Source organism: Protopterus annectens, chromosome 9.part0, assembly GCF_019279795.1.
Source record: "Protopterus annectens isolate FY-2018-M chromosome 9.part0, PAN1.0, whole genome shotgun sequence".
NCBI lineage: Eukaryota > Metazoa > Chordata > Ceratodontiformes > Protopteridae > Protopterus > Protopterus annectens.
Window position 1 is genome coordinate 132,289,125 of NC_056743.1, and position 16,051 is coordinate 132,305,175.

The 16,051-nt window shown below is 37.9% G+C and overlaps 1 protein-coding gene across 1 annotated transcript in view; it reads right to left on the reverse strand.

Moving 5' to 3' along the window:
• The window catches only part of PAMR1 (peptidase domain containing associated with muscle regeneration 1), a 1,499,432-nt gene that overhangs the window by 1,152,174 nt on the left and 331,207 nt on the right, over positions 1–16,051 (reverse strand). The window lies entirely within an intron of this gene.

The window sequence follows — 16,051 nt, forward strand, 5'->3', positions numbered from 1 at the left end:
ATTTACCATAAGAAGTAATTAAAGCCACTAAAGTAAGAAAAAAGTGGTGTACCAAGACAGTATAGTGTCAGGATTTCCTAAAGAGACTGGCTATAAATGTGTTACTGATAAAGGGGAATATGCCATTTAAAAAGAAAGTTGAAAGAGTGCATTTATATTGTGGGGAGGAAGAGACAACATAGCATTTTGTTAATGCAAAAGAGTAGTGAAGCTCTGCAAAAAGATTTGCAAAGAAAAGTTTCTGAGAATACTAATGACAAACATTACAGACATGAATCTGATTATGTATCAGTATTGTAAGAACACAAAGAAAGAATGTGTGAGAAGGGTAGATAAGAATTTATTTTATGTAATACACATTATTGGAATGAAAGCTTGAATGAAGGTTATTTAATGGGAAATGGGTTTTGGCAGATATATTGCAAAAAATATACATTCTGGACGTGGAAGAAGGAATGGGTTGATTACAAAATAATAACAATGAGGATGTTATATGACAAATGATAAATAGTAAAAAAAGGGAAAAAAAACTATACATATCTGCCTGTAAAGAGGTGCTGCGGAATCATTTACATCCACCGGAGCTACTACCAATGCAGACAAATGAGGCCTCAGTTTAACATCTCATCCAAAGCACAGCACTCCCACGACTTCAGTACATCCTTATGTTGCATTGTAATGTCAGCAATCCATCTACTGGTGTGGGAATAGCCTGTTGAGTAAGTAAATAGCAATTGCACCCAAGGCTCGACAGGTTGTTAGCTTTCTAATCAAATTTTTTTACAGGTAGGCAAAAGCCTATAACCCTGTTATGCTACATGCATTTAATTTCTATTTGCAAAGAGACTTATGGTAAATTTCAACAGTAGAAAATGCTTGTAATGTAGTCTTTTGTCACTTCCGTCTGATTAGGATCCACTTTTCCTTTTACGAGATTAGACAAGAAGCTTTTCTGTAAAGGCACTGATCTAAATAAGTTACCCTTGAATAATACAAAGAATATATGTTTCTGTGCATACATCTTAGAAATGGTGACAGACATTTGATGCAACCTGTTATGAAGAAGTCACATATACTACAGATGTCAGATCACATGCTTTAGAACTGCACTACTTTTATAGGACTTAGCCATATAATAATTATTGGACATTTGTTAGTTTGACCATAGCATTTAGTTTTTTTGAGTAATTGCATGTTGTTTGTGAAACTTGACCTACAAGCTACATTGTTTGTATTTACAGAAAAGTTATATATAAAGATATCCTACAGACTAGCAAATGCAAAAATTGTAGTTAAATGTGGTTTACTGTTTCTGACAAGCAGTACTAAACCTAAAATTGTAGAGTACTTCACCCACAGCCTTCCTTACACATTGGCAAACTAAAACCATTTAGGGTTCTGTTCAGCCATGAGCACTTTTCCTGCTTCCTTATTTTCTTTCACAGAGCAAAAGAAAAAATAAACTTGTGCCACCGCAACGTAACATAGCTGTTTGAAAAAGTGCTGTAATTTCTGAGCTTTCAGCTTGGTCCTACTTACGAGTTACTCATCGAATCAAGATTCGCTGTCTCTCTCTCTTGGGGAAGAGCCCATGCTGAAATCCTTGACATTTTTAAGTTTACACTGAAAAAAATGGTGCCAAAAATATAAACAGTAGTGGGTAAAGCAAATGATGCAGTCAGGGTGGGAATCTTTTAAAAAGGGCTGTGTAGTAGAAGGTAACATTTTTCTTTCCATAGCAAGCAACCAGATTTTATGAGCAGTGGACTGTTTACAGTAATGTGAACTTCTCTGAACTAAGTTGGAGACTATCCCAAGTTTTGCAGAATGTCTCTGATTTTTATCTTGTACATATTGACTGTTCTGAGTAAAACTTGATAGTTTCTAGCATATTATTGAGGGGTGCATTCACTAAGTGGCAAACATTTTAATTTCAGACTTTATATCATTTAGAAAATGCTGCCAAAATACTGTTATTCTAAAAAGGCTTTAAATACATAAGCGCCTGCCTTTCAACTGTCCAGAATTTTGTAGAATTTCCCCTGATTTTGTCTTATATTTTTATCCTGTCCCTCATAAAATATTTTTCTGGTAAATCCATGTGGATTATAATCAGTCAGTAATGACAGACATTAGAGTTTCACGCTTCTTATTGGTTACTAAATGGAAGTTGATGCAAAACCCATTGTTCTTTTAACTTTTTAAATGAATTGGAGTAATATTTAAAAAAATGTCCCTAATTTTGTGCATTTGTCACCCTAATATTTTCTGGCTATGTCCAGAATTCATAAGCAGAGAAGATAATAGGTATGCATAACAGAATTTTGTAAAATTTGTCCCTGATTTTAGGCCTTTGTTATCCCATTAATTCTGTCTTTCTCCCTGATTCTTGTGATAATAGCTTGAATCTGTGTTTGCACCACTCATATTGTACTTGTAAAAAAATACTGATTATTGTTATTATCATCTTATCTATGCATTTGTGTGTTTGTTTGCTTGCTAGCTGGGTTTGAAATCTGAAATAAAAACCTCTCAATACACTTGTTGCCTGGCCATTTAGATAAATTCATTCATCTTCCTATAACTGACCTGCATTTATGATGAATTTAAACATTTATCTTACTCATTCAAGCCTGCCTCCTTTATTTTTACACCAATCTCAACAGTTGGTTGTGTTCATTATACCAGTCTTCTACCTTTCATTTCACAACCTACACAACTTTCATCTGGTTGCTCTTTTTAAAATCATATTCTAGTGTATTTCCTTTCCAAACATGCTTCATTCTGTCTATCCTGCTACTCCATCTCTCTCTCTGCTTGTTCTTCTTGTAGTATAGCTTGTTTTTTTCCTTATCCATTCAAAGCAGCTCCTATCATTCTTGTCATATTGCCCTTTCACCATATTGTCTGGTAATACTTCCGTCAGCATAACTCCAATGAGCACCCTTTCCTTTGCAATCTTTCCAACTTATTCTCTGGTGCTGCCTTTTAACCATTGTCATTACACTACCCCTTTTCTTATCTTTGAAATTGACATCTCCCCCTATTTTAATGTCAAATAAGTAGATTGCTAATTTGTGGCAACTTCCCTTTCTCATTTCTTCTCTCCAGTCCTCTCTGATACATTTCTGTACCTACATCCCTTTCTCATTTTACGCATGTAAATTTAAACTACATAGCAAACCTTCAGTCTTTTGTCAGAATAAAGATGCTGTCATGCTGTGCATGTCTATATATGAAGTAGCTACAGTGTTTATGTTCCTACATTTGCACAAATTAAGCTTTATTGTCTATGGTTTCCATATATATGCTTTACTTATTCAGGCTTGTTCATTATATATCTCTGTTACATATTCTTAAAAAAATAGATTTTATACTATGAAGCTTTTTTACAGTGTTTCCACAGAAAAAATAGACTTTGCCCACTTGGACTACTACACCAGTCAGGAATGTTCTGGCCTATGTATCCTAAATGTGTGCAACATCTGCTGGAACAAGAGGGCACTGATACGGATCAGTTGAAATGTATAGGTTTCATATAACTTCCTTCCCGGTTTATCATAAATCACTTCTGATGACTTTATCTCCCAATTTAATTTTTATTCCTTTTTATCTCTTCTGTTCATGTGAAGCATGACATAACCAGTCCACCTCTGTTGTACCATGCTGTTCAGACAGATTAATACTATAACAGAACTAATTATTTTCTTAAATCCATTAGGTCTAGTCAAATGATGACAGATGTGTTGCATGAATAAAAATGACCTCGCCAAGAACACCAGCTAATTATAGGCATTCATTTTTTTTCTATTAATATTAATATTTTGCACACAGTCTTAATGCATTTTACAGAATACATCAACAAGGAATCCAGACTGTCTAGCACTCTTATGGCATGCTTGTCTGAGCATTTATTAGGGAAGTCAAATAAAATTACTGTTCAGTTCTACGTGGGTTTTACTTTGCTATTCAGCATGTGAAAATAAAATGCTTGGCTTTATTCTGGCTCAGCTGTGCTTTCAAAATTAACAGCTCAAATGTAAGCTGAAGCCATGTGTGGATTTTGAGCAGTGTTTTCTGAACTTTCAGCTTCTCTTTGGCACTTTTTCCATATTTTTCATCCAAAAGAAGACACTGCCTACTAGATGGACTCAAATGTTAAATAGAATTATCTTACATCATAATATACTATTGGGTAAATAACTTCCTAAGAAGTTTCTTAAACTAAATACTTGCATAAGTAATCACAGCTCAAGCATTTAAAGGATCCCTTAATGGAATGTTGATGACTAATATGGAAATATTTTAAGAGCATGCTTACTGAATCCTGATAATGTACTGATGCTATTTGAATGATGAGTATTGACAGGTTCTATTTTTTGTTATGAAGCAAAGAGACATATTGCTTATTATAAGAGTATATTGCAACTTTTAGTAAAGGCATGACATCTAGGTCCAAAGAGGTCATTATACCATTGTACTCTGCCCTTATCAGACCAATAATAAAGTACAATACACCCTTCAGTATGTACCTGACCAGGCATATGCAGCAACTAAAACAACTTCAGGGAATCCTTACGAAAGGAATACAACGTGTAAAAACCTACCATATGCAAAGCAACTTAAATCCCTTTCCCTCTACTCAGTCTCTTAAAGATTGCTGAGGGGTGAAATATGCCTGCCTTGCAAATATCCGCAAACCCCACACTTATGTATTTCCTGCATATTCGTAAGTCAAACAGTACCAGAAAATACAAGGTCTAGAGACCTGAATTTTGTCTGTGGCTCAAAAAGAACATGCTGGAGAGACAGAGAGAGACTATGTGCCCCAGTAACCACCACTCCTACTGAACAGGCTTTTCATGCATGTGAAGCTGAATTTGTCTATTACTCAGTTTAAGTGCAACCCAGATCAGTGGATGGGGAATAGGAAGTTTATACCGGACCTGGCACCCACATCCCTTATGAAAAGAGGTAGCTTACAAATGCCTGGCCCTCAGTGTCCTATTTGTATACAGATCATCATTGTTTTTTTGGGAAAACTAATGCATTTTAGAAACTGAAACACAATTTAAACATTACATTTTCTGTGTGACACTTTCTAATGTTAAAATGGAAAACTGGAAACAAAACAGTAGCAACTGACTAACTGTAATTCAGCACATAAATGGCATGCTACAATTTATTAGATTATTACTACTTTTTTCTTCTCCACAGATGGTTATAGAATGACTCTCCTCATTCACCGGGTCTGCCAGATTTAATTTATTCTCCCTCTGTCCCTACCCAACCCATGCCCAGGGCCAGGGCCAGTGAGGAGGCCAAGGGCTCCAGTATGATGTTAAATTGCTGCCAGATATTTTGTTTCTGTTATGCCTTACCCTTCCCCCTCCACCCTCTGCATGCACTTGTTGAGAATTTAGGGGCAGATGTGTAGTGCGGACATAATGATAAAACATCCTGCCTCCATAGCAAACCAGCCAATGCCCAGCCCCATCCCCCATAGGATCATGCAACCTTACATGCTCCTAGCCTTCAGCAGTAATCAACCACAAGGTGCAAATGAGTGCACTCCCATCCTTCCCTGAAAGACTCTCATTGGCCTGAGCTGCTAATTGAACCTGGGATGCTGGGCCACAGTTAGGGCTCTGTCTATCTATTGGCTTATTGCATTATTACTTAATAATGAGCTAATTTTATTTAAAAAAGTACACATTTTATTCTTTCAACAAGTTAAAAAAACTAACTTAGTACAATCATTTTTTTCTAATATTAGTTTATATAGGTTATGTTTCTGTGAAAAGGCCGAGTAATATATGTATAAACCTTTGAATGGCAGATTAAGGTCCCAGATGGCAAATCTTTGAGTGAGGTACATTTGCTTCTAGTGAAGCTTCCTGTGGACTCACCATATATTACCTGCAATAATGACATACTAGAATGTGAGGTACCATGATCCTCCAAATTGCAGATTACGTGTTCTCCAAAGAGTAAAGATGGTGGAGATGCAGTATAGAACAGTCTCCTGTTTAGTCTCAGCAACCCTAATTAGTAAATAACATTATACCAAATTATCATTACAAACCTTCTCTAGAAATTACCCTTGATAGGCGGTGGGACTAGTTCCTAGTTTTGGTAAAATAGAATTTATTTAAGTATGTATAATGCATTCTAGCACCTAGCAGTGACTCTGATGGTACTTGGGAAGCCATCAATACTAAAAGTGAACACAGATTACTGTCAGGTAAGTAAGGGATGCCCTTAATTTGCTCTGCTGCACCTTTGTACTTACCTTATCTACCAAAGACTTTGGTGCCTTTACTACTGTGCTGCAGTTTCCTCCCAGTCATTCCTGTTACATCTGGTCATGTTTTAAAATAAAAATCTTCATAAGATACTAATTTTATGTGATATCATATAAAGTTCAGTGAATTGTATCCTTAGAGATAATAGTACAGAAACAGCATTGGGATATGTCAGTAAATTTTAATGGATGCATGACAGCACATGCACTGGGCGCCATTCATTAAAGTCTATGGACACACCCCCATGCCATCCCTGAGGTGACATCACAGAAGGATACATAGAAATATGTATGAGTCTCCTTACTAAAAAGTTTACAAAACTTTATAGCAAGAAACCACGCATACAATACTAGTCTGAAGGAGTGCAAAAGGTATTGCATTTAAGTTACAAAGTGCCACGAAGTATACTTCAACTAAACTCAAAATATTTAGGTTTCTAAATAGATATCATTGCACAATGGAGGCAAATAAGAATATAAAACACATGATGCTTAATTTCATATAATGTGTCACTGTGCTAAGCAAACTTGGTTTTGTTTACATTTTCATCTCCTCAAGTGCATTTCACTCGGTTTAATCTAGCCTATCAGACAGTGGATGTTATGTTTTTTTACAAGCACTAGTGTTGATAATAAGAAAAGGGAGGTAGTGAGGGGCCTGTAGCTCCACACAAGGTTAGCTGTTCTTAGTAATGTGTGATATACACAAAGACATTCTCAAAAAGATGGGCTGGGTTTTTCTGGCAGTACTTAATCCATATTGCAAAAGTACAATTTTGTCAGGAATACGCACTTACTACTATTCAAATCTTAGATGCAAAAAAGGGCATTGCTAACAAATTCAGATTTACTCCAAGCTGCATCAATCTGAGTAGAACAGAAAAATAAAGGATCACAACAACATTTGAGTCCTATAACAGAGTAATTGGACAGAATGCATAATTCGCATGAAACACAGCTGTAGACGTCAAAGATTTTGTTGCTTTAGAAATCAAACATGAGAAAGGTATTTGGTTTAGAATATTCCATATCGAGAAAGTACAGTTGTGTCAGTAAAACTTACCATAACACTAGATGTTATAATGATCACTTTTGCAATAACCTCAGATGTATGGATTATATCCTACCATGAATTTAACAGCCAGCCAATTTCCAAAGCTTCACGGCACCTTCCATATGTGCAATCAAGTGTTCTCGATCTGAGCTGACTAAAAGAAAAGTTTGAGGATGAAGTCCTTCTGAGCGTTCCAGTCAGTATAGAGATGGAACTGAGATTTGAAAGGACAAGGCTAGGAGTAACACAAAATAGATTCCCACACCCTGGCATAAAAAAACATGCCAAAAATAAGGGGGGGGGGGAGAAACACCAGCTGCTGCAGCAGTGATCATTCAAACATCTACTGTTATATTAAGTTCAGTTTACACAACTGTACTATGTTCTTCATTAAAGGAGAAGGGTCCAGAAGCCCCTGAAGAATCGTCCTAGCAAACCATGATCTAGACCTAAAGAGGGAATCAAGCTTATAGTACTTTGTAAAAGTATGTACAGAGGACCAAGTAACAGCTTCTAAAATAAATCTAAAGTTCATCCCTTTCCAAAAAGCCATAGAGGAAGCCAAGGTCATTGTAGAGTTGACCTTGAACCTGCCTGGAATAGATTGGTCATGATTAGTATATGAAACACCTATTTTGGAATAGTCTGTTTTGACACAGGTTGTTCCTTCTTCTTACCTTCTCAAGAAATGAACTGGTCTGAAGATCTGAAAGATTTAGTTCTGTCAAGACAGTGCCTGAGCTGTCTGTGGACATCCAAGATATGGAGTATCCTTTCTCCCTCATTTTTACATTCAGGAAAGAAAACTTGGAGATAGTTTGGTTTAAAGTAAATTTGGATCCGTCTTTATGTATAAAAGAAGGATTAGTTCTCAAAGAAATACTGTCCTTGTGGAAAATGAGGTAGGTTTGACTCACCATAACAGCTTGCAAATCAGATACCCTTCTTGCAGAGGTCAGAGCAATCAGTAAAGCTGTTTTCCATGTTAAGAACCTCAAGTCAGCCAGATTAGTTGGTTCAAATGGAGCAAGTGTTAGTTTCTCTAATGAAAATTAAGATCACAAGGAGAGGCCATTGGTTTACTTGGAGGCCTCTTAGGCAAAACCCCTTTCAAGAACATTTTGACATGTGACTGCCCTGAGGAGGATTCATGGGCAGACATGTTGAAATGGCCAATAAATAAACCTTGATAGAGGATTAAGAAAGGCCATAGTATAGTGACTCCCAAATACTGTAAAACCAGAGAACCGCTAACCTTGAATGGGTGCTGGTTAAGTTGTTGGCACCAACTAGAAAACCTTTTCCATTTGCTAATATATGATTTTTTAGTAGCAGGCTTTCTTGCTACCATTAGTACCTGTTGATCGTCCTCGGAAGACAGGTGCCTAAAAGGAATTAAGACCCTATTATCCAGGCAGTCAGTTGAAGATGATTGATGTTGAGGTGTAACAAACATCCCCAGTTCTTGTGTAAGTACATCCATTCTGTGAAGAAGCTCATGATAATTGCCCCAGGTCATTTCCAAAAGAAGTGAGAACCATGGTTGCCTAGGCCAGAAGGGAATAATCATATTGATCTTGGGAGATTCCCTCTGTATTTTCAGAGGTACCCTGGATATTAGTAAAAAGGCATACAGGAACATTCCCATCCAGGCAAAAGAAAAGACGTCTGTCTTCCAGGCCTTCTTGCACGAAGTCCTGTAACAGAATTTTCCCAGTTGATTGTTCAGAGATGAGACAAAGAGATCTACTTGAGGAACTCCCCACAGATGGATCAAATATTGGAGGACCTCTGGATCTATTTTCCATTTGTGATGATTTGGCCAGGTCCTGTCAGCTTGTCTGCCACATAATTTTGCTCTGACAGAATTTAGGATGCCTGAAGAGTGGGATTGTGCTATGAAGCTACATCTCTAGCTAACATGGCTAGTCTGCAAAGGGGGTACAATCTGGTTCCTCCTTGCATTTTGATGTACCGTATCACTATGGTATTGTCTGTAACTACTTGAAGAGGTCCTAGGTACCAAAGATGGCTCAGAGAATAGAGTTCTTTGATTAGGGCAAGCATCTCCTTGATATTTATGTGTTTGCATCTGTCCTTGGTGTCCTATATCCCCTTATCTCTCCTGAAATTGCTCTCCAAATGAATTCAAAACCATCTGTGGTGACTGACTGTTTTTGACCAGGAAAGAAGCAGGGGAGACCTTGATTTAAGGAAATATGTTGTCTCCACCAAGTGATTTCTCTTCAGACAAACTCCAGTACTGAGATTTGAAAAGATAAAGGGTGTAGATGCTGGGACCAAAGAGATTTCAGATACCACTGTATCTTTCTCATGTGGAGTATAGTCAGGGATATCATGAGAATCATAGATGCCATGAGACCCAAAATCCTGAGGTATTCCCTCACAGTGACTGAAGTCCGAGTGGAAAACTTTAGAAATAGATCTAAATAAAGATTTATTTTCTCCTGTGGAAGAACAGCTCTTTGAACTGAGGTGTTTAGTTGACATCCCAGGAATTCAGTCCTGTGTGAGGGAGTCAAGAAAGACTGTTGAATGTTCACTTGGAATCCAAGTTTGTGCAAGAGATTTCTCACCCAAGACAGAGATTCCTGACATTTTGAAAAAGACTCTGGAAAGAGAAGCAAGTCATCTAAATAGGGAAAATGTGGATACCCTGTAACCAACAATGAGCTACAACTGGAGCTAGACACTTTGTGACCACTCTTGATGTATTGGATAGTCCAAAGGGTAAGGCAGAGAAGTGATAATGTGATCCAGACACAGGAAACCTTAAGAAATGTCTGAAGTCTAGATGAATAGGAATGTGATATGCATCTTTTAAATCCAGCGTTGCCAGGAAACCTGAAGGAGAAAGAAGAGGCAACGTGGTTGTGAAGTGACATCAATTTGAATTTAGGCACTATCAGGAACAGCTTTAGAGAAGAAAAGCCCAGAACTAGGGTCTACAAGCATTTTATTTTTTGGGATTAGGGACATCCTTGAATAAAACCCCTTCCACACATGGGAAGGAGGAACTGAATCCACCACTCCTTGAGACAGCATGTAATGAAGAGCAGGTGGAAACACAGTACGATCTACAGGATGAGGAATGGTCCCCTGGAAAGGAGAAATTTCCTCCCACTGCCATCTGCAACCCTGATGAATGATTTTCAGAACCTATTTGTCTGAAGCAATCTGTGAGAAATCAGCCAAACAAACCTTCTTAAAACAGTATCAGTGGCCATAGACCTGGAAGAAGTATCACATGAGTCATACATACACTGCAAACAATGAGTATTGAAATAACGAACGGTAAGCGAAGAGCCACCAAGCTGGAAGAACAAGTATGTTATTTGAACACTGAGATAAAATAAAACAATGAAAAGTTCCTCTGTTAATCCACAAATAATCCACAAGAAAGCACTTTCGTTTAATATCTATTAAACTTCATCATTTGTGATTCTGAGCTCAGGTAATGTTTTAATATGCTGTCAACAAATTTTGCACAGGAGTAAGTAATATTGTTTCTCCCATCAATTATAGGTTTTAATGGGGGGTTTCCATGTCTTTGTGAATCTTAGGGATCCCAAAAATAACAGGTGTTAATAGGGCTGTAATAGTTAAATAGTTGTAGGTGCCCAAGTCAATCCAACCTTCAAGAAATAAATTATTAATGGCGATTGTAACCCGTTGGTGTGCCCCATTTAATTCATTAACTGACGCTTTATTATAAGCATCACTATTGAGAATGACTTTCATTCTACAGGTATATTCCCCTTCTTCTATAAAGATTAGGCTACCTCCCCTTGTCAGGCCGTATGACCCCAGTGTTAGATGATTTTAGCTCAAGTAAGTCATGTATTTAAGAATGTCTTAAGTTGGCATGTTGGTATTTATGTACAGATTTTTGTAACCCATTCCTGATGTCCATCTCACAAATTTTTTAAATATACGTAATGTTGATTGAGTGGGGGATTAAATAAACTTGAAATCCTAAATTCTTTACATGTCAAAGAGTTGTCACCCAATAACAATTTTAAATTCAATTTCCGTAGGTACACTTTTAAGTCTATCAAGGTTCTGGATAAATCTGCCTTTGTTACAAGCACAAACGTTTCAATCAGGTCTACTTTAACAGGTTTGGATGTAAAGTTATAAATTTTAAAGTCACCTTGTTTGTTGGTGCAAACTGTAACTCGATTTTTAAGGTTTTCGCTTTCCTGAATAAATTCCCCAAACACTACCTCCGACGTCGGTTCTGCCTCTTCGACAGTTGATTCCAATGTGTAGTTTGAGCTCCAGGCTGCTCCTGTTTCTGGCCACTGCGAAAACCCTGGCTATAGGAAGTAGAATTTGTTTGAAGTTGATGTTCTCTAAAATGCTCGTTCCATCTGTTCAGGATATTATTATCTGCATGTTCACTTGTATTATTGGAGTGAGATTCATTGACATCATCAGGATGTAAATTCTCCCCAGTTCCTTTATTCAGGATATCCACATTTCCCCAAGTTTGGGAAGGAGGTGGAGAGGGATAGGCTGCACCACTTCCGTACTCTTTTCTATCCCTTTCTGTTTTCTTAATCTTACCCTCCTTTAATTTGCTGATGGTAGAGTCTATGCTGGAAAATATGCAGCAAAAATCAAACTTATATCTTGTGAAGTTTTCGTCAAGTTTGATGTCCACTACCAGCTTGTTCAAATCTTCCCTTAGTATGTCCATCTGCAGAGAATATTGTTTAATAATAATTTCAATAAATTCTATGCCTTGTTTGTTAAAAGGGGCAATAACTCTTGATGGAAAGGGGAATCCTTGAATAAACCTGTTGGGTATCGCCACTGCCTTAACCCCTTGGGAATGTGCTGTCTGTTTACACACTCCCTGAAATATGCAACTTCTAATTGTAATTTTTTGAATTTTATTAATTTTGTATCAAAGTTTTTTAAATTGTTTATGATAGTGTTATCATGATGAACAGCATTTGTTACATTACTCTGGCTGTTGTCACAATTACATTGGTTATTGAAAAATGCTGGTGTATTTAGCCAGTCACTTAAGATCGGTATAGTCTCGGTTTCATTTGTACTGACACCTGCAGTACCTCTGCTACTTGTTCCGTTGGCATTATTAGAAAGTCCACTGGTCCCCAAAATAGGAGCAGAGGAAATATTGGTGTAAGTAAAATCCACCTGGATTCATCTTGTTAACCCATTAGAAGCCGATCCTGATGGGAGGTTTTCATTATTGATAATGCCTTCACTAAGAATTATTTTGGCCAAGTCATCAATTCAATTTGTGAGCTGTTGAATTAGTTGCAGTAAACTTCCCAATGGCATTCATTTCAGAAGATACACTGCTAGTTTGGGAAAACAGCGACTGTGAGTTTAGGCTTCCTTCTTGTTCCATAACACAAATGACCACACAAACTTGGAAAATATGAAACCAGCACAGAAAAACTTCAAGAAAGTTGCCACAACTCACTAATTAAGAATCCAAATCGCAAAGTCCAAGATAAAATGTTATTGTCTAGCTATGTATATGTTGTTTATTAAATCTTTGGCTAGTAGGACATCTAAGTATGATATTTCCTCACTTTCATATTGAGGGGTAAATTTTAAAAATGAAATAGCGTGAAATAAGTTAATTTAAATTAAAATACTTATTTCAAAGAGAAATAAGAGCTGGTGGACATTTACTTATGTCGGACTGTGATCTATTTATACTAAGAAGGTTCCTGCTGAAGTAGCAATCACAGCAAGCAGACATTCAGAGGAGCAACTCAGAGCAGAAATTGACAGGGCAAGAGGTACTACAGTGTGGATCTAAGCAAGCGGGTCTTAAGGTCATATCAGGTGCTAGACAGGCCCAAATGAGACTTTACAGTCAAATAATGCAAACACAAATCTTGGCTAACTGTCCCTAACCAAGTACATTTTTAAAGTAAAGCAGGAAACAATGTGTGTATACATATTATGAACCAAAAAATCCAAGAGTCAAGAAGCAGCAATCAAAGTGCAGCGGCATTTATTATTCTTAGTCTTTGGATTGTTTTCTGATACAGTAAACAGTTTAACAATTTTATATTTGCTCCACTGATGTTCTGTGCCTAACATCTATGCCTGTCGGAGTGGCATCATACATAGGTACAGATTAGGTATATTAATATGAACACCTGCTTCTATTCAGTGTGCCAGCAGAGTTACCTGCATCTAGTAAGATACAGGTATAACCACTGCATACTCCTTCTAAAGTGTTGATGCTTATCCACACTTCAGGAATTCAGAGTCTGCTTCTATACAGTGTGCCTGCAAAGTCACCTGCATCTATGAAGATACAGGTATAACCACTGCACACTCCTTTTAAAATGCTGAGACTTCTCTACACTTCAGGAACTGAGACAGAGTGGCTGCTCTCTACACTTAAAGGTCATGGTGATGGGGAACTAGGTACAGCAGGAAGGCAGGAGCATTATGAGATTTTATATTGTTACTAAATTTCCCCCTTTTTCTACTATGCAGAAACAAGCAGTAGAGAGTTTATGTCCAGTAGTTTGTTTTGATGAAGACGTGGGGAGTTTGTTTTCTAACATGGTGACCTTTTCTTATGGTGGGTACAGCAACTTAAAAGAGATTCTGAACTCTAAAAGGGTTGCAGGAGGTGGGAAGAAAGTAGACATGTATAAGTGTGGTAAATGTAAGGTGTGTGCAAGGGTGAAGAACATTTCTAGCTCTAAAACCATTGGTAGGAAGTGGCTTTAGATCATTTCAACTGTTGTTCATGTGGAGTGGTTTACGTAGTCGGATGTGGCTGTGTTCCCACTAACTGTTGTTCATGTGGAGTGGTTTACATATTCGGCTGTGGCTGTGTTCCCACTAACTGTTGTTCATGTGGAGTGGTTTACATAATCGGATGTGGCTGTGTTCCCACTAACTGTTGTTCATGTGGAGTGGTTTACATAGTCAGCTGTGGCTGTGTTCCCACTAACTGTTGTTCATGTGGACTGGTTTACATAGTCGGCTGTGGCTGTGTTCCCACTAACTGTTGTTCATGTGGAGTGGTTTACATAGTCGGATGTGGCTGTGTTCCCGCTAACTGTTGTTCATGTGGAGTGGTTTACATAGTTGGCTGTGGCTGTGTTCCCACTAACTGTTGTTCATGTGGAGTGGTTTACATAGTCGGCTGTGGCTGTGTTCCCACAAACTGTTGTTCATGTGGAGGGGTTTACATAGTCGGCTGTGGCTGTGTTCCCACTAACTGTTGTTCATGTGGAGTGGTTTACATAGTCGGCTGTGGCTGTGTTCCCACTAACTGTTGTTCATGTGGAGTGGTTTACATAGTCGGATGTGGCTGTGTTCCCACTAACTGTTGTTCATGTGGAGTGGTTTACATAGTCAGATGTGGCTGTGTTCCCACTAACTGTTGTTCATGTGGAGTGGTTTACGTAGTCGGATGTGGCTGTGTTCCCACTAACTGTTGTTCATGTGGAGTGGTTTACATAGTCGGATGTGGCTGTGTTCCCACTAACTGTTGTTCATGTGGAGTGGTTTACATAGTCGGCTGTGGCTGTGTTCCCACTAACTGTTGTTCATGTGGAGTGGTTTACATAGTCGGCTGTGGCTGTGTTCCCACTAACTGTTGTTCATGTGGAGTGGTTTACGTAGTCAGATGTGGCTGTGTTCCCACTAAATTGTACATCAGTCAAACAAGAAGAATGGCAAAAGTCCATCTATAGAGCATCTGGGTGATGTCAGAAATATTTGGATAGTCCAATTGCTAACCATGTTCATAGGGTACATGGGGTACATGATGATAGCTTGTATTTTTGTGCGTTAGCCAAACCACATTTATTGGGTGGGGGAATTTCACACAAAAAATGTTGAATTAGAAAGCAAATACATGTTAAATTATAGGACATTAATTCCTAGAGGTTTAAATGTGAATATTAATTTAAACATCATAATTTGATAGAATATTGGAGTATTTAGTTTTTACATGTATATATATTTATTTGTATCCATGATATTAGCATTCAAGCACTTGAAATACGGGACTGCATTTACTGAAGATGGTATAAAAGGCTGCATGATGTGATGGAATTTATTCCTTTGAAGGCATTAAGCCAGGGAACCAGAACGCCAGTACAGTTTTTCGCAGCAACTAAGTGGTTCTGTTTTTGTTCATGTTTTTTGCCTAATTTCCTTCCGTATGTTGATGCACTATGAGACTGACCAGATTTTATTCTACTTTTGCAGGACTGGATGTGTCTTCTTTGTGCTGCTGAAGTACATTGCACAGGTGGCTGGAGAAACACAAGAAGGTGTCACATAATGGTGATTTGTCATGCATGTGGCTCACTACACATGCAGTGCTATACACTGTAAACCTATATCAAGCACTAATATGTCACAGTTTGAGGGCAGCTGGGTATGGGCTAGGGTAACATAAAACCAACCAGTCCCACATGAGATGTGCTTGTTTATTGCTGCTGTAAGTCACGTCCAGTGTGATGACAATAAATGACCAAATGAGGATGGGTGGTTAATGGAGCTGTTGTCTCAGGGGGAATCAGGAGAAAAAAGTAGTCCTCAAATCTATTGTTCATACCATCATATTGGTCTTGTCATTCCATTCCTACATTATAGTCCGGCATGGAACTGTCTGAAGCTGCTCTATGCATTACCTTATGAATCCT